At 43.7% G+C, this 26393-nt stretch overlaps 1 protein-coding gene and 1 long non-coding RNA gene across 3 annotated transcripts in view; both read right to left on the bottom strand.

Annotated features, from left to right (window-relative positions):
• The window catches only part of grik5 (glutamate receptor, ionotropic, kainate 5), a 97336-nt gene extending 76124 nt beyond the window's left edge, over nucleotides 1–21212 (bottom strand). For both annotated transcript variants that reach the window (XM_085471755.1, XM_085471756.1), the window contains exon 1: nucleotides 20735–21212. The gene's annotated coding sequence lies outside the window, so the exon portion shown is untranslated. The remainder of the gene's footprint in view (nucleotides 1–20734) is intronic.
• Nucleotides 21213–22301: 1089 nt separating this feature from the next.
• On the bottom strand, nucleotides 22302–26393 carry LOC146698882 (uncharacterized). The gene is made up of 3 exons (XR_014922911.1): nucleotides 26032–26393; nucleotides 25568–25749; nucleotides 22302–22781 (listed from the first exon to the last, which is right to left on the bottom strand). It is a non-coding gene; the product is annotated as an uncharacterized LOC146698882 (long non-coding RNA).

The following is a 26393-nucleotide window of genomic DNA, read 5'->3' as shown; positions in this document are numbered from 1 at the left end:
TAAAGGAACAGTGTGATGTTTGGCTCTGTACCCACATTATGTTGCCCAGGAACCAGTATGCAGCGGCCATTTCTGCACTGGCCTCACAGTCAGTTGCAGCTTGATGTAAGGCCGTTTGATCTCGACATGTATTTTGATTCTTTCTTTTTTCTTGCTTTCTACTGTGACTCTATGTTGGAAAGTATGGTATCTTTTGTGAAGCGTCAGTACGTAATGAGCACATACCATCCTCATAATGGCCTAATGAGCACAGCCAAGGGTGAGTGCAACAACACACTCTCTCACGTACACACACTGCTGTCAAACAAGCCATGAAACACGTGTGCGCACAGACACCCAGGTGGTCCCATAACCTGGATGTGTCTCAAGCCAACTTACCTATTAGAAAACCAATCATGTTGTGCACCTGGGCCTCTCACTGATAAAAAATTGGAGTAATGCTGAAAATCGGACTTGTTTTCCTACAATATGCTTATTTCATGTCCTACTGGTGTTCCATATCGCGCAGAAGGATCATGAATGCAGCTAAAAAATTGCACTGCATTTGGCTGATTGTTTAAATATTGGAATAAATGGTTTGTGTCATGCAGGTGCAATTTTGTCTGTTTGTGTGTGTGGGTGTGTGTGTGTGTGTGTGTGTGTGTGTGTGTGTGTGTGTGTGTGTGTGTGTGTGTGTGTGTGTGTGAGGAGAGAATAAGACCTAACAGGGAAATAGGGAATGCACCGTTTATGTGCTTACAGAGTATAAATACTGATAAATATAAATACTGATTCAGGATGACTTTAAAGTCATAACCGATAACAGCAGAAAGGAGAAGGTCAAAGTGGTCAGAGTGCTCTCTGTTAATACATTTTTATAGCAAAAGAGAGGCGAGGTGAAGTGTCGGTATATGACTGACTTAAACTTATATTATGACAAACAAAGGGGTCAATGCAATAATATATGGGGTAATACAGTCTAACATAGTGCTACACCAGCTGCAGACAAACAAACACACACTTTGTTTAAAGAAGATTATTTTAAGGGGCTATGGCTCTGTCTCAGGACCCCCATCCCCTTCTGTGTGCAAACACACAACAACTACAAATAACACTTACTAAGACCTCCGTCACACAGGCCTAGAGACAGATCATTTTATCATCGTAGGCCTTTTGCACAGAAGATGTCTGCATACACTTCTTGCCGAGTAGCAGTGAAACCTAAAAAAAACGACAGCTTGTTGGCCTTGAAAGGAAACGTTGAGCTTTATCTGCAACCAATTTGATTCAAAAAGTTCAGTTCTTACTTTGAAAGTGAAAGGTCTTCTTTTTTCTGGTTTACATCACATTTTCTACAGAGCCAGTACTGCTCAGCGAGCAGCTGGCGAGTGGTTGCAGATAAGTCGGTGCCTTCCATGGAAACTAAATGGCAACTATTGAAACCTGTGAGTGACAAAAGCAAACACAGGGAGGTTTTTAGAGTAACAGTGTATAGATATTTATGACAAATATCACCTAGAGACCTCGCCTCTGTCAGTGCGCCCCAGGGTGGCTGTGGCTACAATGTAGCTTGCCATCACCAGTGTGTGAATGTGTGTGTGAATGGGTGGATGACTGGATATGTAAAGCGCTTTGGGGTCCTTAGGGACTAGTAAAGCGCTATATAAATACAGGCCATTTACCAGGCCATTTAGAGACTGCCAGCAACTCCTAGGAGCCTCTTGTCAACTGGTCAGGGAATATTTTTCCCTAGCAACAGGTGGTTGCCAGGATGTCGCCAACTGGTCTCTAGTGTGACTGGGTTCACATGCACACAAAGCATGAAAAAGTAGGAGTCTGACTGAAAGTAGGTTGCAAAGCAGCTTACAAAAGCAGCAGCATGGTTCTTATTTGCAAACTCATAGACAAGTGTCAGCTGAGTCATATATAGTTGATAACAGTAGTTGAGGCTTAGGCAGATAATTTAGCTATGCAGAGATGTGCAGATTTGATGTGTCGCAATAATCATCCATCCAGTAATTTTCCAAGCTGCTTATCTAAAAAGGGTCAAGGAGGGACTGAAGCCCATCCTCACTGGGCCAGAAGGAAATCAGACAAGTTCCCGGTACATCAGACAGAGCGAGAAAGACAACCATCCACACCTACAGTCAATTAACCTCGCATCTGTGTCACTGTCACATGCACAAGCAGGAAGAACATGCAAACTCACCACAGAAAGTCAACCAGCCAGTCGGTGGCTTTAAACCACCGGGCTTATACTAAACACCCCCACCCCAAAGAGGAAGCCACTGAACAGAAAGTAATTTGTATACAAATCTAACACCTCTTTCGGAGCATTATAATTCCACATTAAATAACAAAAACTTTTATATTAGAAATTCTAATAAGCATTCAAATGTGGGAAGAATAAAAACCGCAGTGATTTCAATTGTTTCAATTTGGAAATTTAGTGAATGAGTGCGACGGGGGTTCACTTTGTACTTCAGCAGAAATCGTTCCTAAAAAAAAAAAGCCGTTACAGTAGCATTAGCACGTCACTCAAGTGAACCAGTCACACAATGCATGGGTTCAAGCAAATTACATGGCAGCTCCACACATACAAATGTATTCTCATTAAAATAGTTTGTGCAGCTGAAATATAAAAAAAATCTATTTGTACTGATATATGATATGATGCAATATGTGAGCAACTCCGCCTTTTCTTTGTGAACTGCATTGTGGGAATAGTGATTCATCAAGAGCACAAACACCGAGTGTACAGTCTGCATTTGGATTACTTTGAGTATTCTTCATTCTCCAAGTCTTTGAAACGACGCGTTATATGGAAATTCGACACAGCTTTATGCACATAAATCCTTCTTAAAGTCCGTCAGCATCCAAATACGTGACATGTAATTAATATTTCCCATGTCCTCGGTGACACCGTGATAGCTGACTGCAGCCCTGTAATTATCCCAGGCTGTAAATATTGTACACTTTCATATTGAGCCACAGATCACAGTGAGTTAACGCATCCGCTACTAAATACTGCTGATAGGCGCTGACACACTGACGCCTCCGTCTGCAGCCAGGCCCCTTTCCTCACCTTTCACCTGTCTCTCAACATGCCATCATCACCCCACCCACACACATAAAGCGCCACAAACCACCTAATGCCCCATCCACCATAATCACTTTCGCACCAAACAGCTACAGAGAGAGAGGGAGACAGTGGAAGAGTGATTAGCTTGACGTCGCAAAAAAGAAAGAAATAAATAAGAGCGTGATGGAAGAGGGGGCGGGAGAGCGTAAGAGAAAATGAAGAACAGGTAAGAGGCAGGGAATGAGAACAAAGCTAATAAGATGGTGAGATACAGACAGTCGCAAAACAGAAGCATAGAAATGAGCGAGAGAAAAGAGATGGGCAGTATGTGCTAAAATAGAGATGGGACGCAGAGACGTGGCGGAGGCAGACAATGGAAATCAACAGTGCTTCAATTTTATTTAAAAGAGAGGGGCGCAAGACGGAGAGGCATTCCTTCACGGCCACAGAGAAACGAGCGATAGATAGCACATGCCTAGAGGTCATCACTATATTTATACTCTTCTATGCCATTATTTATTTATTTCTCTCCCCCTGCTCTCTTGCTCCCTTTGACAGGCCTGATTTTTAATAACAGGCAGATCTTTGTTCTTCGTGATTAAGAGATGGAGATTGGGATGATAGTGCCGCAGGGGCCACTGAGGCCCACACTCCTACTCGGCAGAGGACAAATCCCACCTCCAATTCTTCCTTCAAACAACCTCTTTGTCCTCTTCCTCATCCTTCCCGCTGCCCTCTTCATCCGAGCATCAGCTATCCCCTCAGCCTTGCGTACTCCTCATCCTTCTGCCTCCCCCTTACGCCGTAGCTCCCCCTCTTCTTCTCATCAACTACTCTGTTCATTCATTCTGTGGGAATAAATCATGACCCAAAGCTCACTGTGGAGGAGAAGTGCTGGGAAATACCGCTGAAATCAATGTCACGATTCCAGTAAGAATATTTCCAAGATATCGATAAAGGTTACGATACGAATTGTGATTTTGTTTGTTATAGTGAATAATAAAATCCTCTGCACACAAACAAAACCCTTCTCAGGGAAGATTGGGTTACATTTAGTATTTATTTTAAGTTAGAGCCTCATTCACAGATAAAAGATGTTAACTGACCACAACAAGGGACAAACGAACACTGAGTCCAGTTAGTAAGACGAGCCCATTTCTTTATTCTAGCCTAATCGCTGTTTGGAAACAGAAACAAAAGAAACACATGCTTGGTTTTATCATGTACTGTTTAAATCTCCACTTTAACAAGAAAACAGACTTTGAGGATGAAGACTAACCCGTGAGTTTGGCAAGCGTAATGCTATCTTGGGTATTATGGTTGGCTGAGGTTGCTGGAGTGCACACTTTCCAAAATCAAATTTAAAAAGAAAGAAAGAAAAAAGACAAAGAAAAGCAGGACCGCACTCCTGCTAATGTTACTTTAAACCTCAATACTGTCGCATAGTAGAGTACTGTGGCGTGCTACACAATAGATGTAATGTAACACAGTCCTTGGCCTTGGAATGAATATTGTTTTAGCATCAGTGCTGTGGGAAGGTAGTGCATTGTGCAAAACAACCCTGTTTTCAGTGAGTGTACAATGCTTGTGCTCGACTGACATACTTATAAGGCACCAGATCATTGCTCAGGAGAAGATGTCACTTTTGTCAAGAAAGAAAGAAGAAGAAAAACGTGGATAAATGATTTAGGAATGAAAGTCTTCCTCCTCCCTCTGCTCTACTCCTCTAACTCATCCTGCTGGTAACAACCCAATCCTCCAGCCTCTCTGGCATATTAACATGACAGCCGTCAGCACCTCTGTGCAGCATGGCCTTTGCACTGTGAGTCTGTAAGGATGAGTAGACGGGTGTGTATCTGTCAAGATGTGTCACGGCATGTGTGGTTCAGCCAAGTGTGCGGAAGATGCGAGTGCAAGCATACAGTATATGCATCGATACTTTTCATATGCGCTTGTGCCGATTGTTAATTTGTTTTTTTTACTTGCAGAAGTTCAGATTTCAGATTTCAGTGACAGCTCAACTCAATCTTAAGCTACAGCTATCTACCACCATGCAATGTTCAGTCTCATAGATACAGCTAGAAATAAGCGAGTGTAATAAGTACATTTCTCTGTTTTTTGGATGGGAGCAGTCAAAAATAATTGGAACATTATTTCTGACAGTTTACAACTTCATATTTAAATGTAATATTTCACAAAAATCAAAATCCAGCTCCTTCACTAGCTTCAGTGCTATTCACACGGGGCTAGTATTACCTAAGCAGCTAAGGTAATTTCTAACAGCAAAGATCATCTGTGAGTTTAATCCCATGTAAATCTGCAGTGTCCATTGTTACACCACGGCCTAGGCAACCGGCGTGCAACACAGAAAAAATAAAAAATAAGGGAAAAAAACAAAACAAAAAAAACTACTACGGGTCTCCACAAAAAAATCCAGTCCAATCGTAACACCATTATTTGTAAAGTAGGAATTAGCCTTTAATACTTCTCAATACCTCAAAGCGCTCTTTAATTTTAATCTCAAGCAAATCAGCCTCTTAGTGATTTGGCCTGTTGTTGTTGTCTTGTTGTTTTTTCTTCTGTCCCACTCCTGCGCAGGAAATATGAAGACTATAATTGCAATTACAAATGAAACTTTGGACAGCAGCGGCTCATGTTGCTACACAGCATGGAGACCCATTTACACAAAGAGCTAGATCAAATGTGTCAAAGGATAATGAGGTACATGCTTTAAGGAACAGTTTGCTGTCTTTCAACAGGCTCTGCAGTTTTTATGTGACAGTCTATTAACAGTAGGTGGAAAAAAGGCTCAGAACTAGTGATTACACACGTTCTAATCTATTTTTATCATCATATCTGAGGATAATGTCAGTAAACACAGACTCTGTTGATCCCTGCAAATGTGGTTCCCTGGTGTAGTCCTGTGCAGATACAATTTTAGACATGGACATTTTAAAACACGCATTTGACGGCCACTTTATTATGTACACCTGTTCAACTGCTCATTACTGCACCTATCTTTAACCAAGCAATCACATGGCAGTAACTCAGTGTATTTAGGCATTAACACATGGTCAATATGAGCTGCCGAATGGGGAAGAAAGGTGATTTAAGACACTGAATGTGGCATTGTTGTTGACACCAGACAGGCTGGTCTACTGGTGTTTTCCCACACATCCATCTGTAAGGTGTACAGAGAATAAAGAGAGGTGCCACTCCTGTCAGCCACAAATAGGAAATTGAAGCTACAACTCACCAAAACTGGACAACAGAATATTGGGGGGGAAAGGGTGGTTTGATGAGCCTCGGTGTCTGCTGTAACATTCAGATGGTAGGGTCATAATTTGGAGTAAACAACACATGGAAAACATGGATTCATCCTGCCTTATATCAACAGTTCAGTCTGCTGCTGCTGCTGGTTTTATGATGTGGAGGATATTTCTGTTGCACATTTTGGGGCCAAATGAGCATCATCTAAAAGCTTCACCCTACCAGAGTACTGCTATTGACCATGTCCATCTCTTTATGACCATAATGTACTCCTCTCATTCATAGTACTCAAATAGCTTCCACAGTCACCTTTTCTCAGTCCAACAGAGCAACTTTGGGATTTGTTGGGATTGGGAGATGTGCGTCATGGGTGTGCATCCATCACATCTGCAGCAGCTGTATGATGAAGGCACAAGGTGGTTCAACCCAGTACTATCAACATGTACCCAGTAAAGTGGCCAGTGAGTGGATCTATATGCTAGACACCACCATCAAAAAGCAGGGAAAAAATGTATTTCATCCTCATGTAAGTTGCTGCACATTTTATTTTACTGACTGTATTTCTTATTCGCTGAGACCTTCATTAACGGTTTCAGCCGTGCACTCTGACAAGCACCGCCACAGTAACCAAAACCAGACAGGCCTCTGTCTGATGCCGGCTTTTATGGGCGCAATAAAACCTGAACAATGCAGCACTGCCTGCAGTTAGCCGCTATAACTAAATGTGTGTCTGCATGGATGTGCCCATTTTCTGTCAACTAGGATATAGTTCGTCTGTCTGCGACACCTACATCTGTGCATCACGGCACATTTAATGCACTGCTCCACTCACTGGTTGTGAATGTGTTTTTACCATCATGCACCCTACTTCTGTCTATCTCGGTTTCTATTTGGGGGCATTTTGTACTGTGTCACTGTGACGTGTTTTTCTCTCTGCTCCCCAAGCCTGTAATTCATGTGTGGCCATACACACACAAAGGATTGAGGATGTGCTGACACAAGGATATTCTTTCTTCTGCATGAGCCTTCTCCTCTAAGCTTCAGGTCAGGACAGAGAACACGCGATGCACGCACCAATAGCAACTTGAAGAATAGATCTCAATACGTGTAATCGATAAATATGCACACATATGCTGTAACACGTGCCGTTTCTGTTTGTCATTACACCTCAGTTTCTCTGGAAGCACCCACCCCCCACCCTCAGTGCTTGGTAATAACCGACTTTCCCTCCCTGGTTGCCTCCTGGAACAAAGGTGAAGGGCACAGAAAACAGCAGACGAGGGAGGGAAAGAGGCTCTAATGGTGATGTTTTTCAATTGGCTTGATTTATGGCTGGCTGTTACCATTTATTTATTTATTTATTTATTGCCATTTACTCCCAACAGGCTGAAGGAACCAGACTGGACAATCAAAGCTGGAGGATGGAGGACGGATGCAGCGAGTAAAAGGTGAACACTAGACCCATGAGAAACGCGCAGAAGGATGTAACCAGGCTCTCAGGATGAAGACAAGGGGAGCAGAGAAAGACAGGAGCGAATGAAGGAATACAAGAGTGAGTGGGAGGAAGATAAAGAGAGAGCAGAGGGGGCTTAATGAATGTAAAGGCTATAACAATGAGGTGAGGTAAATTGTCCATTAACTCAAGAGTTTCTCATGCGTGTGTGTTGCTTCACCATAACATTCCAATTTAGCAGGTTACACACCGATGCTTCCTGGCCAGAGACATGCAAAGTGTCTTTAGGATACCAAGTTAGCCTGAAGAGAGACAGAGGAGAGTGATTGAGGAAGACAGATAAGGGGCAAAGGAGAGTAGTGACCAAAAAAGAGAAAGGGAGGAGAGTAAAAACAGAAGGAGCAACATGGTGGAAATGTAGTGGTGAAGGAGAGATAAAGGAGTTGGAGGGGGGGGCAGGAAAGCGAGAGAGGAAATATTGAAAGCTGAGGAGGAGAGCAATGGGGGAGAGGCTAGATAATTCAGCTGGAGAGGAGGAAATTCACAGGGGGAGGGAGATAGCATCAGTTCTTCAGATACAGAGAGAGATAGCCACTACAGAGGGACAGGATCGAGATTTCAATACACACCCGAAAGGAACACAGAGCGCCGCATTATCACACAGCAAGAAACACAATTATTACCTTCGACAGCCCCTGAGAGAGTGGAACAAAAAAAACAAAGAGTGAGCCAGGGCAGCTGTAATGCTTTATAAATGACACAACAATTTGGCGGCAGAAGGCTGAACTGGATGGGAGGTTAATTCGTTTTAATTGGTCTGTGCAATCACAGGATGCAACGAGGAAGATAATGACGGGAAAGGAGAAAAATGACTTCTTCCACTCGCGTCACCTAACTGGCTAAATCGAGTCTGTCACATCAATGTCATTGAAGTGATTCCACAATGGATATCAAATGTCAGATATGAATTAATTTTTAATGACTTGAACGAGCGCCCAAGCAATAGACGAAGCGCCTCGTCCAACGGAATATTTTGTCTGACGCTTGCGATAGCAGGCATCTCAAAAGTATTTTCATACTATAAACCAAACGTGAAGGGACACCTGTCATTAGCAGTTACAGTGAGTTAATTTGGGGTCTAACTAGCTCACAGTGTTGTGCCAAGAACGGCCATATGCCTTACCATAGCACCTCAGCCTTGGAATAAGGCTCCCCGGTCGTTAGCTGCAGAGGCTCGAGCAGTTCTGACAGACGCCAAATCAGGAAATGATCACAGTTCAAATGTCATTCATCGGTTTAGGCCTGAATGCCAATGGATCTGTGTTTCTGTATTGTTTATATGCGCATGCAGGCTTGCTGTAAATCTTTATGTGTGTTAGGATGTTGCCAGTTTGTGCAAAGGAAGACAGACAAACACACGCTGCATAAAACGGATTAGCTCACTATTATAGAGGAGCTGTCAGATGCTTATAAGACCAAAACACATTTCCCCTCCCGTCTCCCTTTAACCAATGTTGCTTAATCTCCACCCCGATCCGCCTCAGAAAGACTTAAGGGCTGTTACTGATTCCTCTAATGCTTTCAGATGAACTCTATGCTTTGACATGTATTCAGCAGGCTAGAAGAAGAAGAAAAAAAGCAGCTTAAAGAGCACAGCCTGAAACAGTGATGGAAAAGGCAGTGCATTTCACCCTCAGTGATATGGGGGAGGGCTGGTTATGCGTAGGGTTATTCATAACCAGCAGCCTGCCATACTGCAGGCTATCAAACTCTGGTGAGTGTATTAGCAGTTCACCAGGCAGGGTTTCTAATCACACCACCGCTGCACTGAGCTGCACGGGCTTATAAGGTGCTGGTTCATATTTTGAGCCTTGGGGAAGCACCGGGTTAATATTCCAAGTGCCTATAGATGAGTAATGATTTGGAATGGAAGTGCTGGGAGAGTTATGTAATTTGCGCTAACGTTATCAGGAGTAATAGACGCTATCATCAGTTTGTTTCCAGCTACTGAAAAAAGTTATCCCTGCAAAAAAGCGTTACAGCAAAAAAACCTCAAAATTATAATTTTGTTATAAATGCGCAGGAAAAACAGTATCATCGGGTAGTTGACAATATAATTGGTGGGTAATCTTGAAATCCTGAGCAAAGAACAGATAATACAGCAGATTATCTACATCTTCTTTTTAATTAGTGTCTGCAGTTTTTCTCGGCAGTGCATGCACGGTTAGAAGAACACGAGGGTTAAAGTGATAAATACTACCGCATGAACTTGCGGGGCTCGATGCAGTAAGTGATCATGGCAACAGTTCTTTTTATCAACATGGCCTCTTGGTCTCTAATGAGCTTCACACCTTCAGCCTCGCTTTTGCTCGACAGCAAACATCGCTCATGATTATTCATGCTATGCCAATATGGGCCACTTCAAAAGACTGTCCGGTTGGCACTTTCAAAAGAGCTGCTCTCTTCCTCTTCGCTCTCTCTTCCTGACTTACAGTAGCTCTCCGTTGGCCCGGCCCGCCGCACCTGTCTCCGAGCCGTGCGCGCACGCTCACACCGAAAGCGCCCACGCGCGCAAGCACTTGCACCACGAGCATACTCCCAGATTTTGGCTCGCGATCAGAGCAAAACAAAACATGGCTGTTCTTGGCTCGCCTGTTTGTTTGATTCCCATCTTTCTTTTTGTCGATTGTTCTCGCTCGACACACCTCCCTCCTTTTCATTCCACTTCATTCTTACTGTAACCGCCTCCCCTGTCCATCCTCAATCTTCTCTCCGCCGTACCCGTGAGAAAGCAGTGGCCCGAGCTGGAGGAGGAGGTCAAAGGAGGCAGAGGAGAGGACAGGCAGAGAGTGAAGAGACCCCCAACCCTCCCACCCACGCCCCACTCGAACCCCCTTTGTGACGGCTAATCGATGTGTTTGGGTTTCCTTCTTGGCTTTGTCCCAAATGGCTTGAAAGGTGAACCCCAATAGAGCTTCTGCTTTAACTCCATGAGGGCATGGAGAAAAGCAGCAGACCTAAGCCTGGCAGATTAGTTAGCCACCAGAGGGCTTTACACCTTTTTGCTGAGCTATCACTTCCTATCGCCTCTCCCCCACAACTCCTTCCCTCCTCTCCAACAATCCCATCACTGAATGAGCCTCGGAGCGCATGGTTATACACACACACTTCCCTATATTAACATATTTTTGAATTTGGGGTTTCCTTTTAGCATAGATTATTGTACACCAGTGTTTTGATATCAAAGCCACTGAGGAAGAGTAAATCAGGTTGCTATTGTAATGGCGTGGTCCTCCTTAAAAAGAGCCCCTGTTTACTCTGTTTTCAAGGCAATACACTAAGTGAGACAGATACACAGAGGCAGCAAAGATGATGGCCCACAGGTATGCATTTAGATGAATTTTATACACACACACACACACACACACACACACACACACACACACATTACAATCATCCAAATGCTACATTGATCTCTGCAGCAGCATTGCCCGACAGGCCTGATTGCCAAATGAAAACAAAGGCTGCATGTACAGTCCTGACACACACCATCAGTCACACATAGCCTGCAGTCACAACGATTACCTGCTGTATGTAAATCCAATGAGCAATAAGGCAGGTTATCCCCCTTATGAGACACCGCTATTATTATCAGAGACAGAATATCACTGGCAAGTGCCACTGGCCAACTGCTAGCAAACTGATTATGTCCCATCGAGTCTAGGTGGCAAAATTGGAAAATGGTGATATCAGGAGGTGAGCTTACACAGTTCTACAGGCAGTACAAATGAAGGATGCGTGTCTTCTCCATATTTTTCAGAGGGCAAAGATCCAACAGTATCAGGATCCCTCAGCAGGCATAAAATAATTGCGTTAGCTACCTAGTACACAGATGTAGCGCTATAAACAAATATATACAGTATATACACATGAGTTATTTTATTCTGTATGTGTGTCTTTTGACCTCCTCCCCTCATCCTCAACCGGTCACAGCAGATGGATGCCCCTCCCTGAGCTGCTTTTAAAAGATGTTTCTTCCTGTTAAAAAGAGTTTTTCCTTCCCACTGTCACCAACTATGTAAATAAAACTGAACTGAATTGAATATATAAACTACTTAGCTTTAGTTGTCAGTTCATATGCACTACTTGACTAAAGTTAATTGATTACAGTGCTTATTAAATGTTTTCATGAATTACCAGGTTGTTATGGCAGTGTAATAATGTTTTAAACATTTTATGACTTTAGGCAAGCATGAGTACTGTAACTATAACTTAAACATGCTGCAATTACTGATAATTAAATGACACCATTGATCATTATGTTGGAGCTTTTAAGGGGGGGGGTGATTAGCCATTTCAGAACAGAAAGACTCATTTAAATTTACCTCGAAGCTCTTCTTCTTTACAGAACATTACTCTGCACATTCCTGCTAACAATGTGAGCATTAACCCACTGTCGCCACGGCGAAATGTGGGAAAACAGGAAAACAGAAATATTTTACGAATCTATCATTGTCGATTAGTCAAATAGCAAACAGAATTCATGTTTTTTATGAACGTGATAATTAGGATTTAGGTCCACTCGGTACGAGCAAAGTGTACTTAATAAGCAGTGAGTTTTAGAAAGACAGCTCCACATGCAGATTCAGACAATTATCCCGTGACTCTGCTGGTCACTTCAGCCCTAAGGAGCATTTAAGCATCTTTCAGTTCATTGCTTCAGCTTCATCACTTTCGTTTACCATCACCGTTTTCATCAGCATTACTTCCAGACACAGCGGGCAGCTGTTTACAGCACAAACCTGGATGCTACCTGCTCAGCACCAAGAAACTGATGGCACATTGTTAGTGACTAGCTAGTGAGCATAACGGATCATTTGGCAGCTAAAGAGCCACACAGCTCCCTCAGGAGTTTGTGAAGGCCAAAAACATGAGTGAAAAAAGAGTGAATACCGGATTTACAGTCCAACTGAAAAATATATCACTGCTTAATATGATTGTTTTCATTTTTTTATTTTCTATTTAACCTTTATCTAATCAGGTTAGTACCACTGAGATCAAATCTCTCTTTTACAAGGGATACGTAGCCAAGAGGGCAGCAACACAGACACACAGAAACAAACAACAGATTAAATAAACAATATTAAAACTTACTCGCATAAAACACTTGTGCATAGACTAAGGTAAAGTGTAATGATTGAACCAGAACTTTAAACTCCTTCAATGTAATCTGAGTGATCATCTGCGATTGTGACTTTCATGATGTACGCCAGGGTTTCAAGCTTGTTTCTGTTGCTCCTAAGTCTCAACAATCAGTAACTGGAAAATAAGATATCACTAAATAAAAAAAGTCAGTGAGCATCTGGCATTTAATTCCTACAGTCTATTCCTAATCCCTAATTTTCTCATTAATACCTACTGTTCAGCAGTTTGAACCTGGAAATGTTTAAAGTAAAACACACAACATTTTGTATTCTAAGCTTTCTTACTGACTTTCCACGACGGACCCGCCAGCAGCAGAACTGAGGCTGACTGCAGGTGCTAATATGCTGGTATCGCCTGTGCGGATCAGCAGGGTACAGTATGTGCTCTCTCAGCCTGTTTTACTTTGGATCAAAGACTGTCTCATGAGCAGTCTGAAGCTCTTTGTGCTTCTCAGCATGACCACATCTCTGCTTGCGTGAAATACATTGATTCTGGCATCCACCACACACCAACGCGAACCATGACACTGGCAGAATGCATAAAACACACGCGCCCCTCCCGTCCCCCGGCTTTCATCGTGTTTTCAATCCAACATCAAGAACATCGTAAACACGCACGGGTAGCACAACGCGGCTCTCATCTCGACACAGACGGAGAAAACACCTACACAACATTCACGCCGCACGTATAGTACAAACACGGTATGTATACACAAGCTGCACTCGCACTCGAGCGGGCAAATGTTCATGTATAATGAGAAATACTATACGCTTACTATAACTTTTCCTGGCTTGGGTTAAAAGTCACTCCAGCAGTGAGAAAATGACAAATTACTGGAGCTTCAATCTCTGATTCCTGCACGAGTGATGATTTGGAAGAGAACTGGTCAAACACCACAGCAGATTACATCAAGTACCACTGAACCAGAGAGACACAATTTGTTTTTCGCTTTTTTACCGAGCCTCTCGGATAATGTGCCGCGATTGTTTAGCTTAAGCGAAGTAGAAAACTGCTGCTTCGAGGAAGGTGTCAAATTGTTTAAAGAGTTTCTTTTCTATAGCAAAGCATCTTCACTGCTCGTCACGCACACCTCCATATGAGCTTAATTATAGTCAACACTTCCTTCCCTGGGTGTATGAAATTACACTATTCACAGGCTACCACTTTACATCCAAGCTCATCTGAAAGTTATGCCTCAAAAAGGCGATGATGCAGATAATATTGTACTGTTTAATGACACTTTGCTGTATTTGGTTGCAGCAGGGGCCAACAGCTCCGGGTCGTCATCACAGCCAATTATTTGACTCAGCAGAAAAGTGAGTGCCAAAATTTTCCAGACCCACCGCACGTTTGCAGAAAACTAAAGTCCATAAAAAAAACAGGACTTAAATGACCACATATGCTGTATGTTTTTAAATTCCATTATGATTACATGATATGAGCCCATTTGGAGTATTTAAGTTTCGCCGGGACAATTAAATCTGCAGCAGTTTAAATTCAGGCAATAGCCCACAATCAACTGCTGCATCACCATTTGGACAGAGGCAGCTGGAACTGACTGGCATGTTAATACTCCTGATTGGTGGAGCTGATTACAGGCTCTTGACTCACAATCCCAAAATACCAGTGTTGAGGGAAAAAACGACACAAAGCAAATATAGAAGTAGTGATGAAATTTGGCCTTTCCCTACATTTCAGGAATGAGAAGAAGAGTCGACTTCTTGTCTTTCTAATGTGTGTTTCACAACATGTAAATGGTGGGGAAATCAGGGGGCTTGGGAAAGTAAAGGTGGTCTAGCAGAGGAGATAAAAGTAGAGTATCTGCAAATGTCCCATATGATTATAGTATGAGTTTATCTGAATGCGGAAACGCCCAAGATATGACTGACAGTTGTGATAATGTTTATAAAAGGACAGATATACACTCATGGGCCACAGGTACATCTGTTTGGCTGCTTGTTAATACAAAAATAATACAAATCAGCCAATCACAGGAAAGCAGCTCAATGCATTTAGGCATGTAGACATGATCAAGATGACCTGCTGAAGTTCAAACAGAGCATTAGAATGGGGGGGGGGGGGGGGGGGGGGTGATTTTAATAACTAAGAATGTGACGTGGTAGTTGATGACAGAGAGAGAACAAGAGAGAAAATAGAGAAAATATCCAGTTCTCTGGCTGAGGAGTCAAATAACCACTCGTTAAAACCAAGGTATGCAGAAGAGCATCTCTGAATGGACAACACATTGAGTCTTGCAGAAGAAGGGCTGCAGCAGCAGAAGAGCACTCCAGGTGCTGCTTTTTCTGTCAGCTATGAGCAGGAAGCTCAGGCTAGAATTCACACGAGTTCACCAACTTTGGGCAACAGAAGATAAGAAAAACACTGCATGCTCTAATGAGTCTCAATTTCTGCTGCAACATTTAGCTGGTGGGGTCAGAATTGGGTGTAAACAACATGAAAGCGTGGATTCATCCTGTCTTATATCAACAGCTCAGGCTGGGGATGGTGGTGTAATGACATGGGGGATTATTTTTCTTGGCAAATTTTGAGCTCCGAGTACCAGCTGAGCATCGTTTACACGCCACAGCCTATCTGAATACTGCTGCTGATCATTTATGACCGCAGTGTACCCACCTCCTGCTGCTTCCAGCAGGATAACACACCATGTCACAAAGCTCAAATCATCTCAAACTGGTTTCTTGAACACGACAATGAGTTCACTGTGCTCAAATGGCCTCCACAGTCACCACATCTCAATCCTACAGAGCACTTTTAGGAAACGCTGGAACGAGAGACTCACATCATGGATGTGCAGCCAGCAAATCAGCAGCAACTGTGTGATGCTATCAAGTTCATACAGGCCAAAATCTCTGAGGAAAGTTTGCAGCATCTCGTTAAATTGATGCCACTAAAGGGCAGTCCTACCCAGCATAGCTGAGGTGTACCCATGGAGTGTAGTAAATCTATCAAACTTGAAAATACTACATATTCTCTCTTCAAAAACACCAGTGTTATCTTTTCTGTTCAAGCAAGTTTGAATATTATAAGATCTAAGCGAGCTATACTACACGTGTAGATATGACGTTGATGATCAGTGCCATTAATGCAGCGTCAGGCGAGCGTCTTCTCAACAGCAGCAGCAGTGAAACATTAAACTGTAAAACAGACTTACCAGACCGAGGATGACACCGCTATTACCTGAATGACTTTTCAACAATCTTACACTCAAAAGCAGTTATGTGGAAATGTGTCAGAGCAGATGAACAGAAGAATTCAAGAATGCTTTTAGAAGGTTCAGCTCATACTGGATTAAAAGACACTGCTCTTCTGTAGTCACACTGACAAACAAAAACAGATACACGTATCAGTCCACCTGTTTGTACTTTTGTCTGTCATCCGAATGATAATTGCTAAAGTATGCTCTTATAAGCCGATCCCTAAATAAAATTAAATCAGCTTTATGCATTCTGAAGCATGACCCCCTCAGGCCTCCTTAGGGGTATTCAGACAGGTTTGATCGGTGATTGCAGGATGATATTCTCTGCCGAGACTCCATTTTCCAGCTGCGGGCTTTGCCTGCTTACCAGCTGATTAGATTAAAAGGTGAGCTCCTTCACCCTGAAATTTATTTTCTGATCTCCTGATAGATAGACTGACACCATCAGACAGATAAATATGGGTAATTCCCCTGAGGCTGGCAACAACTTGTTAGTGTTGGATATTTATAAGCTGTGCGGTGAAACATACACCTGAATTTTAGGTTAAAAAAAAAAAAATACCCAAAAAAAACAGGATGTCATTCTGAAATTTATCGAGTGAAGCTACTCATGCCTACCTTATTAGATAAAGTTCTCTGCTTCACTTTAATTCATTTATACTGACACTTATGGTGACCTTATGGTGAAACATTCCCAGCCTTCATTTAATTGAATGCAAACAGCGCACGAGGCAAGCTGGAACATCTACAGCTGAAGCCTTTTTAGCCTTGACGGCACGGTGACACAAGCTTTCCCTCTGGTTAAAATCAAGAAACTGACATAATGAGCAGCCGCGCCACCATGAAAACTGCACGCAACTCTACCCAAAATGCCTTTCTCCATCGTTGCACATTCTCCTTGAACGACTTTAAATTAGATTTATCCCCCTTTTGTCACTCAGACGCTCACGCAAGGCAGCAGCAATCGTCAGTAAAACATCACAGTTGTGACTCACTGAGCCTCCACCAGCCTGCTGATTAGGACAGGTCGGGTCAAGACTGATCACCTGAGCCCCTCAGACCGTATTACAATTACGCTGATAGAATACTGACCTTTTCTACTAATGCTAATGCAGCAGAGAGTAAGTGCCATCTTACTGTCATTGTGCACGCAGGTACTAAAGCACCAAATAACCAGAAATGCACAAAACGCTTACAGTAGCAGCACACATATACAAATGATCACACTTCTATCCCAGTTCAAGCACATTACACACATTGCTTTTATCTTCTCGCAATCCCGTCTTAATGACTCCATTAACTGAAAGGCCATTAGCAGCATTCACTTTATGGCCAGCCAAACAGCCCAGCCGGGAGCACATTATGGAAAAGGCATGCGTGTCCCGATGTCCATTTCTTGTCACCCTCTTCGCACATACACATTCATTCACTTCCTCAATTCATCCCTCGAGGCCAGCTAGCCTGAAGCAAGCAGGCCTGGACAAACTGCTAGGTAAACACTGCACTGCAGAAGAAACTGGAGGGCTCCTCAGTATTTGAAGAGATCTCATATCCCAAATTAACCCAGTTCACCTTAGAGCGGCAGCTGCGTGAGGCCCTTTAGGAGTGAACGGCCATCCAAGAGACAGCCACAGTCCCAAAATATTGATTCAGCAATGATAACAGTCTGATAATGATCTGTTCTTGCTCCACCACCAGAAATGAATCTCATTCCCTGCTACAATCCAGCTAAGCTAAAGAGAGAACAGCTGTTCCCACTGAAGAACTGAAAAATGAATGATGATGCGAACAATGTGAAAATATGTTTTGGCCTGAACAGCACAACACAAGTGAAAGATATTCTCAAACGCTATCGAAAGTGGAATCACAAAATAAAAATGTGCGCCAGCAATTAGAAAAATGTAACCCAGAGAGATGATTGGATCAGTGATCTGAAAGGGCCCGACTGGTACAAAGCAGGGCAACGGGAAATTCGCTGTAAAAGGCTGTCTCGTGAACCATGCACACTTCTGCCACAATTTAGACCAAGCCGAGTGAAATGATTGGGGAGCGTCGTAGCAACACCGAACGCTGCTGCTGTGAGAAGCACTTAAAAAGATTAAATGTCACAAACACGTAGCTAATAATTTGGCACATCATCTCCATATTGCTTTTCTGTTTCTGCAAGTCTGGACTCGACGAGCAGAGTGCACATAATCCAGCACGGATGCTCTTTGACTGGTTCTACAGAGTGAGTCACCCAGTTACTTTGTGACCATGGAGCAGAGCTGCGGAGGGCCTGGGGGTCAGAGTTCATCTAATGTCAGTGAAGCAAAAACACAAGACACGCACATGAAACCTCAGCTAGATGACAAACGTGCTACGCGGGAACAGAAACTGAACTGAACGCTTGCCAAGTTGGTTTAGGGACGTTTTTGAGCCGCGTGTTTGTGCTGTGTGTCATATTTCATTGATCTCGTTTTGTGCCTTCAGCTCTGGTTTGTTATTTGTTACTCCTGTGATACACTATCACATGCTAAATGTGTCTTTTCTTTTTCCTGCTCCGAGCTAATCTTCAGCTCTGCAGGCAAATGGTTGCCCCCGCTGAGAGGACAGTGGAAATACTTCATATCTCATAGGAGGGGGGTCGCGTCCAGCCCAGCCCTGATATTAGCTCACCACTCTGGGAGCTGTGGGTTTCAGACAGTTGTACTTTACTTCCGCTGAGCAGGAGTGGACAGAGGTTTCTGCTGCCTGCTTGTTTCCCTCCCTCCCCCCTTTCCCATGGGGTAGCAGGCCATTTATCAGCTACTAGAAGAACATGTATCGATGCCCCGGAATTCAGCGTTTATTACACTTCAAAGTGCAAGGTCAACTTGGCAGGGATCTGTGTCAAAGCTGTCAAGCACAGAAACATAAAACAAATAGCCCACGCAGAGGATGCGGCGTAAAACACCAAGATAAGGGGCACATGTCTCACCGTGAGATTCTTGGCTTCTACGTACACATTTGCCAGGAGGTTGTAAACACAGAGGTTTCCCCGTTCATGTTTTGTTTTTTTAATACATTTGAATCTAAAAGAGCATCATTAACAAACAGAGGAGAGATAAGGAAAAGATGTAATGGCAGCATCCATATATTTAAAGAGAAAACACCTGGACTGAGGTTAGTTTTTTCCCCTCTGTATGACCACATGCCGCATAAAAGTCACACCAACTCTTCCCAATTTGCCTCAGCGGCGAGCCATATTGAGAAGCCAGAGCTCTTGTGACTCTCTAATGTAGTCAGTACTTTCATGCCTTTGATGCCATCACATGCCACTCCTCCCCTCTTCTCTGGGTTTTCTGACAGTGACAAAGGGGATCGGCAGCGGCGTGTTATCACTGTGCAGCTGCAGTAATCGTATTATTTAGTAATCTTAATTCTGAGAGGCTGACCAACACTGTGAACAAAGCGAGGGCCTTGCTAAGCCCATCAGAGCGCTCCCATGGAGCAGAGGTCTTTTCCTGCTCTGCGGCCCCTCCAGACCCACACACTCCCTCATCCCTCCCCGTTTCTCACCCTCCCTTCCCCGTGTCCTCCTCTCTGTTGCTTTCTGTCTCACACTCTGTCTCCCTCCTCATTTTCCTTCTGCTCTTGCTCTTCTATTTCCAGAAAGCTTTTTTATTCTCTGTCTCCCTCTCTGTCTCTCTCTGTTTTTTTCACCCTCCCAATCTTTCTGTCTCTGTAACGCTCTGAGCTGGGAGTTTGTGTAATGGCGTTATTCACAGTTCATTGGTCTGTTTGAAGGGACTATCTTGATTGAGCGTCTCCCGGTGCGAGGCCTGGTGACTGTGGGAGTGTATAATAGATGTGGATGTGTCCGTGGAGATAGATGGGCTTAGTAATATGCAGGACATTGCAGAGTCTGGGTTTCGGTATGGGGTTTCATCCAAGCAACACATAGGGAGATAAAAGGAGGCTGAAATGATATGCAGCCGGAGTGCAACGCTCAGGGCATTAGACGTGAAATGAAGGCAACAAAGAACTAGTCAGGGAATCAGAGTCATTCTCGTTAGCTGGTTCACCCTCTTCAGTTTTAGCCCCCCATCCCTTTTCCATCTCACCCTAATGAATATAAGTACACTGACATAGAACCAAAACGTGCTCCAAGAAGCAAAAAAACCCCAAAAAACTCACCATTAATTAGTTCAAATTAACCTCAGGACTAAAATGTAGGAGTATACACACACACATACACACACGCACAGGGAAAGACACCCTGTTCGCCTCATTCTGACACCACTCTGATGCTGTTGTAAGCTTGGCTGTAAGATCAAAATCTCTTTCTTTGGCAGACACACACAAACACACACATACACACACACACAAACCGCCTGGGGCAGAGGAAGCACAGGAAAGCAAATCCGCTGTGAAGACACCATAAAACCAACACTGCAGAGAGACACGCCACTTCTGTGCTTCTGCATGCATAAGCTAAAAAACATGCTAATGACATGCGCCACACATGTGGAGACGTACACGCGTAGAAAGAGAGGGTCCTACTTACAGAATGAATCAGACGGTATCAGAAGCGCCGTGCCATATTATCACTGTAGTAGTGAGTCAACACAGGCACTGAGATCTGAGACCACAGAGTTTTAGCGCTTCAGCCAAGGGGGTGAAGGGTGGGGGGGGCGTGGGGGGAGTCAGAGGAGTTCACACTGTGTCAGTGGGTGTGAGGACATTCAGGAGGAATCTGGAGCAATCCCGTGTTTATACTGAGAAGAGAAAATAATCCCGATAGGCAAGGCAAGAAATCAACAATTGGTGGAAAAAGAAGTTTGTTTCTTGTGTACAAAGAGGATGTACGGGGGATCGATTGGGCAGGTGTGTTTTTCTTCTTTCTATCTCTGACTTTTAAAAAAAGCAAACACAAAAATAACAAGAGCCCACCTCGACAAATAACAAAAGGAACGGGTGAAAATGAGTCAATCAGAAAAGGCTCCACCTTTTCCTTTTTTTTTGCTGTCTTATTCTGGTTTCCTCTGTCTCGTTTTCCTCGGGATTGCAGTGGGCCCGTAAGCAGAGGAACGGCGGTAACAGAAAACCAATCACCTCGGCAGACGACGAGAGAGCATAAAGGAGTAAATGACAAGCAGATGAAGGGGAGGATTTCCGACACCTGCTCTCTCCCTCTGTTTCTTTACCTCCGTCCTTCTCGCTCTCCCTCTCCCCAACCTGTATTTCCCTTCTAGTAACAGCCCCCCCTCCCTCCCTCACTGCTTGTTTGGGTTTTTTTAGTGCATGAGCTTGCCACAGCACTGACTGAGATTCTCCAGAAGCTACAACCACCAGGATGCTCTTCTGCTTTCTTTCCTGCTCTCTGCCTTCCTCTCACGCTCTGCACAGAATGACAATGATTTGCGCGCCGTCTACTGTGCCGGCACTGGATGTCTGCCTGGCTCTCTGCCTGACACTTGGGCTGTGTACCCGTCTTCCTGTCTGTCTGTCTATCTCACCAGACTCAGAGCTTGTCTGTCATTCAATACAGCTGTCTGTTTACCAGGCCATCTTTCAGCCTGTCTTCCTCCCAAACACTGAGATACAGACCAGGCAGGTGCAGGCGGGACATCATTCTAGTCTCCTGCTCAAGTCCCCCCCCCCTCCCCAGTGTAAATCCTGAACCCCTCCCCTATCCATTGCGCTAACTAGCCTCAACACGAATTACAAAGAGTCCAAAAAAGATTCTGTGCAATCCTAGTTAATTCTGTCCTTTATTTTCTCGCTGTCCCTGCCTTTTTTCTCCCCCCTCTGTCGGCTTCCTTCTCTTTCTTTTTCCACCTGTTTCCCCGTTTTCTGCTTCTTCTCCTTCTTCCTTTTTTTTGTTCTCCTTCTCCTTCTCCTCTCCTCGGTGCCAGTCTCCTTGCTCGTTATCTATTCTGGACAGTCTGTCCCTCCTCTCTCTCCGTCACTGAGGGAGGATGAAGAAGAATGGTACTGCTTCATAATGTGCTTCTCCACAATGTGAGAGAAACTGGGGGAAATTTGTGGGATAAAAGCCGGGTGTTTTGGAAATTGTTCCTCAAAAAAAAAAAAGAAGAAGAAGAAGAAAAAAAACAATAATGATAGGCCCTCCTCCCCTGCAACAAATCAAAACAGAGCGCCTCTCGAGGGGGGATTTTCAATTACTCGCTTTTGCCCACAAGCCAATCTGGAAAAAGTGGCTGAGCTCTGAGGTGTGCACCAAAGTGTCGTAATCTCAAAAATATATCCGGTTGATAAATCCGGACATATCCAAAAGCTCTGTACCATTGCTCAAGCATCACTGCAGCCTATTTCATTTTAGATGAAGTCCAAGAAGCTCAATTGTGCGCTCAACACGCCGACTGGCTTGTTGCGCGTTGACTCCTCCGAGGCCTGTCGCCCTCTGCTTATCTCTGCTTTCGGTAGACGGCTGGTCCAGGCTCAACTCTGCAGACTCAGCCCTCGCTCGGATGGTTCGAGCTGATGGCAGGAGATGGTGGAGGCAGTTAGCTGTGGAAAGCTGGTCGCTGGAGGGTGGATGTTGGCTTCCATGCTGTCCATTTGGTGGCCATCTCTGCAAGGCTTCAGATCTAGAAGGAGAGAAAGAAAGGAGGAAAAAGCAGAAGAGAGGAGAGAGGGAGAGTGCATGAAAGGTTAGCATGGTGACATTTGTGTCACTCTTCCTTATCGCGTATGTCATTCTCCTCCTCGCCACTCTCCACCCTGCCTGTCGTCCTGCTGTCTATTCCGTCCTTGTCACTCTTCCACGACTTTGCTGCTTGTTTGTGCCGACCTCCTCTCCACTCACTCTATGATTTGAGGCTTTCACTCTCTCCAACAAGCTCATCTTCAAACGCTCTCGTCATCCCCATCTCACTTTTATTCCCTCTATCCAATTTCAGATCTTTACCTCTAACTTCTTTCATGCAATCATTTTTACTCTTTCTCTTCAGAATCCAAGGTGTCTGTTCACCACAGGCTCCACAGGCTGCATCAGGTGCAACAAAGCCACAAGACATAACTAGTTGGTCCAGACTAGATGTCACATTTTAATAAAAAGTGTTGTTTTTTTAACTTTTCTTCTATTATTGCACTAAATTATAACACAAAGTCATGTGAGATGTAATGATAAGATGGATTATCTGTTTGACACAATGGATGAAAACAATACCTTGAGGTGATATTTACACAAAACCGATTCAAATATTAAAATAAGACGCATTCAAATGAACAAGACAGAGTAGAGACAAATATCTTGGATATTTTAAAAATAACTTTATGCTCATTTTTATTTAACTTTTTAAAACCTGAACCATTAAATAAATTGCCAGAAAATTCAATTTTTTTGAAAATAGAGTAGTTATTGAACCTTCTGACGAAATAAATATATATTAATTTGCATATGAGTTTTAATATGTATCATATTTGCTAAATCTGTCATTTTTTGCAGTTTGAGCTTAAAAATGTATCATGCAATTTTCCCAGGGGGGAAAAGAAGTCTTGACACATCACAAAAACTCACGTATCGAGTGTGATACTCTTGACGTTACAGTGTTAAAGACGCATAAAACTGTTTATTCCTCTGCAGCTGAAACAACATTAATACTTTTCAGTTGTGTTTTGGTGCAAAAGAAATGAGGAGAACCTCTTCAGTTAAAGATAAATGTAAAAATATTTTGTTCTCGTCTATAACATACTGAGATTTGGATTGAAATGTCATGCAGAGAGCTGCGTCGTATTCGGTACTGTCTCTTTAGACCTCCTGACAGGTCACGCTATTTGCATTTCATTGTGCTCTCTTGCATTTAATGTAATGCAAACAAAATAATGAACCTTTTGTGAGTCATACTTTGGTACAGTTTCCAAATAGCGACACATATTATCTATGTATCAGTTCATGTTGTGGCAAAACGCATTCATAAATCCCTCTAAATTAACCCCGCTCCAGGTAGACAGGTATGCATGCAGATGACAGATGGCCCGAGCTTAGACAGACTTGGATGCCTGCTGAGTTTCTATTTTTCATTTCCTAATAAATCACACTACCTTTTGTCAAACAGATGACCCAATTCTAAAAATAGAGGCGCAATGTCAAATCTTACCCAACAGGTAGTCTCGACTCTGTTACTATGCAACAGTTTGCACCTGTTGAATATGATAAAGTCCTTTCTGAATCCTAATCAAAAAAAGCTTGCCGCTCTGAGTCGAGTGATGGATCTCTTCTTAAGTCAGAAAAGTACAGAGGAAAAAGGAAAAAAGGTCATTTCAGAGCCCTGCAGTAATATCATCTCTTTTAACAGAGTAAAATCGTTAAATAAGTTTAGTGACTCCAGTGAGGTGGGTGATGGCCGATTTACAGTGAAACATTCGAGGCCATTCAGCTTATCAGCTCCAATCAATACTTCTGTTGGATATATACGACCCTCCCGTGACACCGATATTCTCCAAGGACCATTTAAGATGAGACTAAGCACGGTGAGGTTAGTGCTCAGTGTCTTCTATTGTGTGTGTATGTGTGTGTAGGTCCAGCCTTTGTTGGCACCTTAAGCATGCTAAGGTGTCGCAGGTGTGAAAAGACGTAGGTGGGTGCGAATTGGTGTGCAGAAGGTATGTCAGCGAGGAGTGCAAAGACGGAGGTGCGTGTAAAAAGAGTGACATTGTGTGTCTGTGCATGTACATATGTGTCACAGCTGTCATGCCAGAAGCTATTATATACACCGATCTACTTCATAACCTTCTGTTCCTCCAGTCCTTCACACTGAGGCTGAGCACAAACCTCTGCTCCCTCTGAGTGGGAAAAAAAAAAAGATTGACACGGACACAGAAATAGCAGCCCTTCCACACACACATAAACACATCCACAGCATCTTTATTCATTTCCTTTGTCAGGAAAGAGTCTCAGAGTGTCCTCAGTGTGTCTAAAATCAAACAGAATGTAGTGAGGAGCCCGAAGAGACCGAGAGAGGGATGGAAGTAAGGGGGGGGGGGGATGGGTGACACAGCCAAAGAGGGGAAGATGGAAAAGGAGGCAAAGAGAGGGGGGAGACAGGCAGCAAAATGGATTGAGCCATTCAGATTTTGTCTATATCCATTAAAACTGGATAGGACGGCTTATGCCCTGAGGCGTTTGGGGGGAGGTAAAAGAAAAGGAGGATGGAAGGAGTGATGGAGGGAAACAGGTGGGGCTGGACAGGGTGAGTGGGTGAGACACAAGGAAACGAGGGGGGCCCATCAGGAATGAAAATGCTCTGTATATAACTGCAGACTAAAGCCATACACATATATACATATTTATATATATTTAGGAAACAATCAACTAAGAGGTGAAAGAGAATGAAAAGAGGAGGGGGAAAAAAGGAGCGGGATGGACACTCACCCATTTCAGCGGGCTCTCCACAGGCAAGCACAATCCCTGCTCTGTGATCCCATCCTGGGGAAAGGCGCAGCGAGATCCTGGAGCTCCCTCCGCTGAATACCAATGGAGCTGCTATTATCAGCTCTCTCTCACACACACACACACACACACACACACACACACACACACTCACACACCGGCAACTGAGGAGGAAAAGGCACAAACAGCACACAGAGTCAAGTCTGGGGTAGTTGTTTAAATTAGAAAAGAAAAGCAGCTCAGTGACGCCAACAACATGTGACAATAAAGGGAAACACTGCAGCGGCACAACTGGATTTAAATTCCCTCCCTGCGCTCCTTATATTCGCCTTTTTCTTATGAGGAAAAAACATCAGAGGCAGCGCACAAAGCTGAGGCATCAGTCCACACACACACATATACACACACTCATACAGTGCCTTTACACAGCCTATACAAATACTTACTGAGCTTATATTCAGAAATCCCAGCGAGTCCCACAGCTCACTCTATTCACAGCTCCTCTGCTTCACAGACGTGTTAGAGGAAAAATTAGTTGTCCGCTGTTTTTCTTTCCCTCCCTGTGGGTTCCTCACAGTAGTATTAGATGCAAAGATAAAAGGATATGAAGGCAGACTCTATATCCTCCCTTGGTTTCTCCTCACATGCAGTATACATCCAGTTTTTCTGTCTCCATTTGTTGATTCGGGTCCGATCCGTCTGCCTGCCAGTGGACTTCGCTGTGATACGGCGACACGCGACGGCAAACTGCATTCACTTAGTCACCCTCCCCTCTGCCTCTCCCCTTGCTCAATAGTATACCCGTACC

The sequence above is a fragment of the Copadichromis virginalis genome, linkage group LG11 (assembly GCF_057382275.1).
Source record: "Copadichromis virginalis isolate Kocher_CV1m ecotype Utaka linkage group LG11, C_Virginalis_male_GT1.1, whole genome shotgun sequence".
Classification (NCBI taxonomy): Eukaryota; Metazoa; Chordata; class Actinopteri; order Cichliformes; family Cichlidae; genus Copadichromis; species Copadichromis virginalis.
Note: the sequence above shows the minus strand (reverse complement) of the source record. Positions and strands in the feature narration are given on the sequence as shown.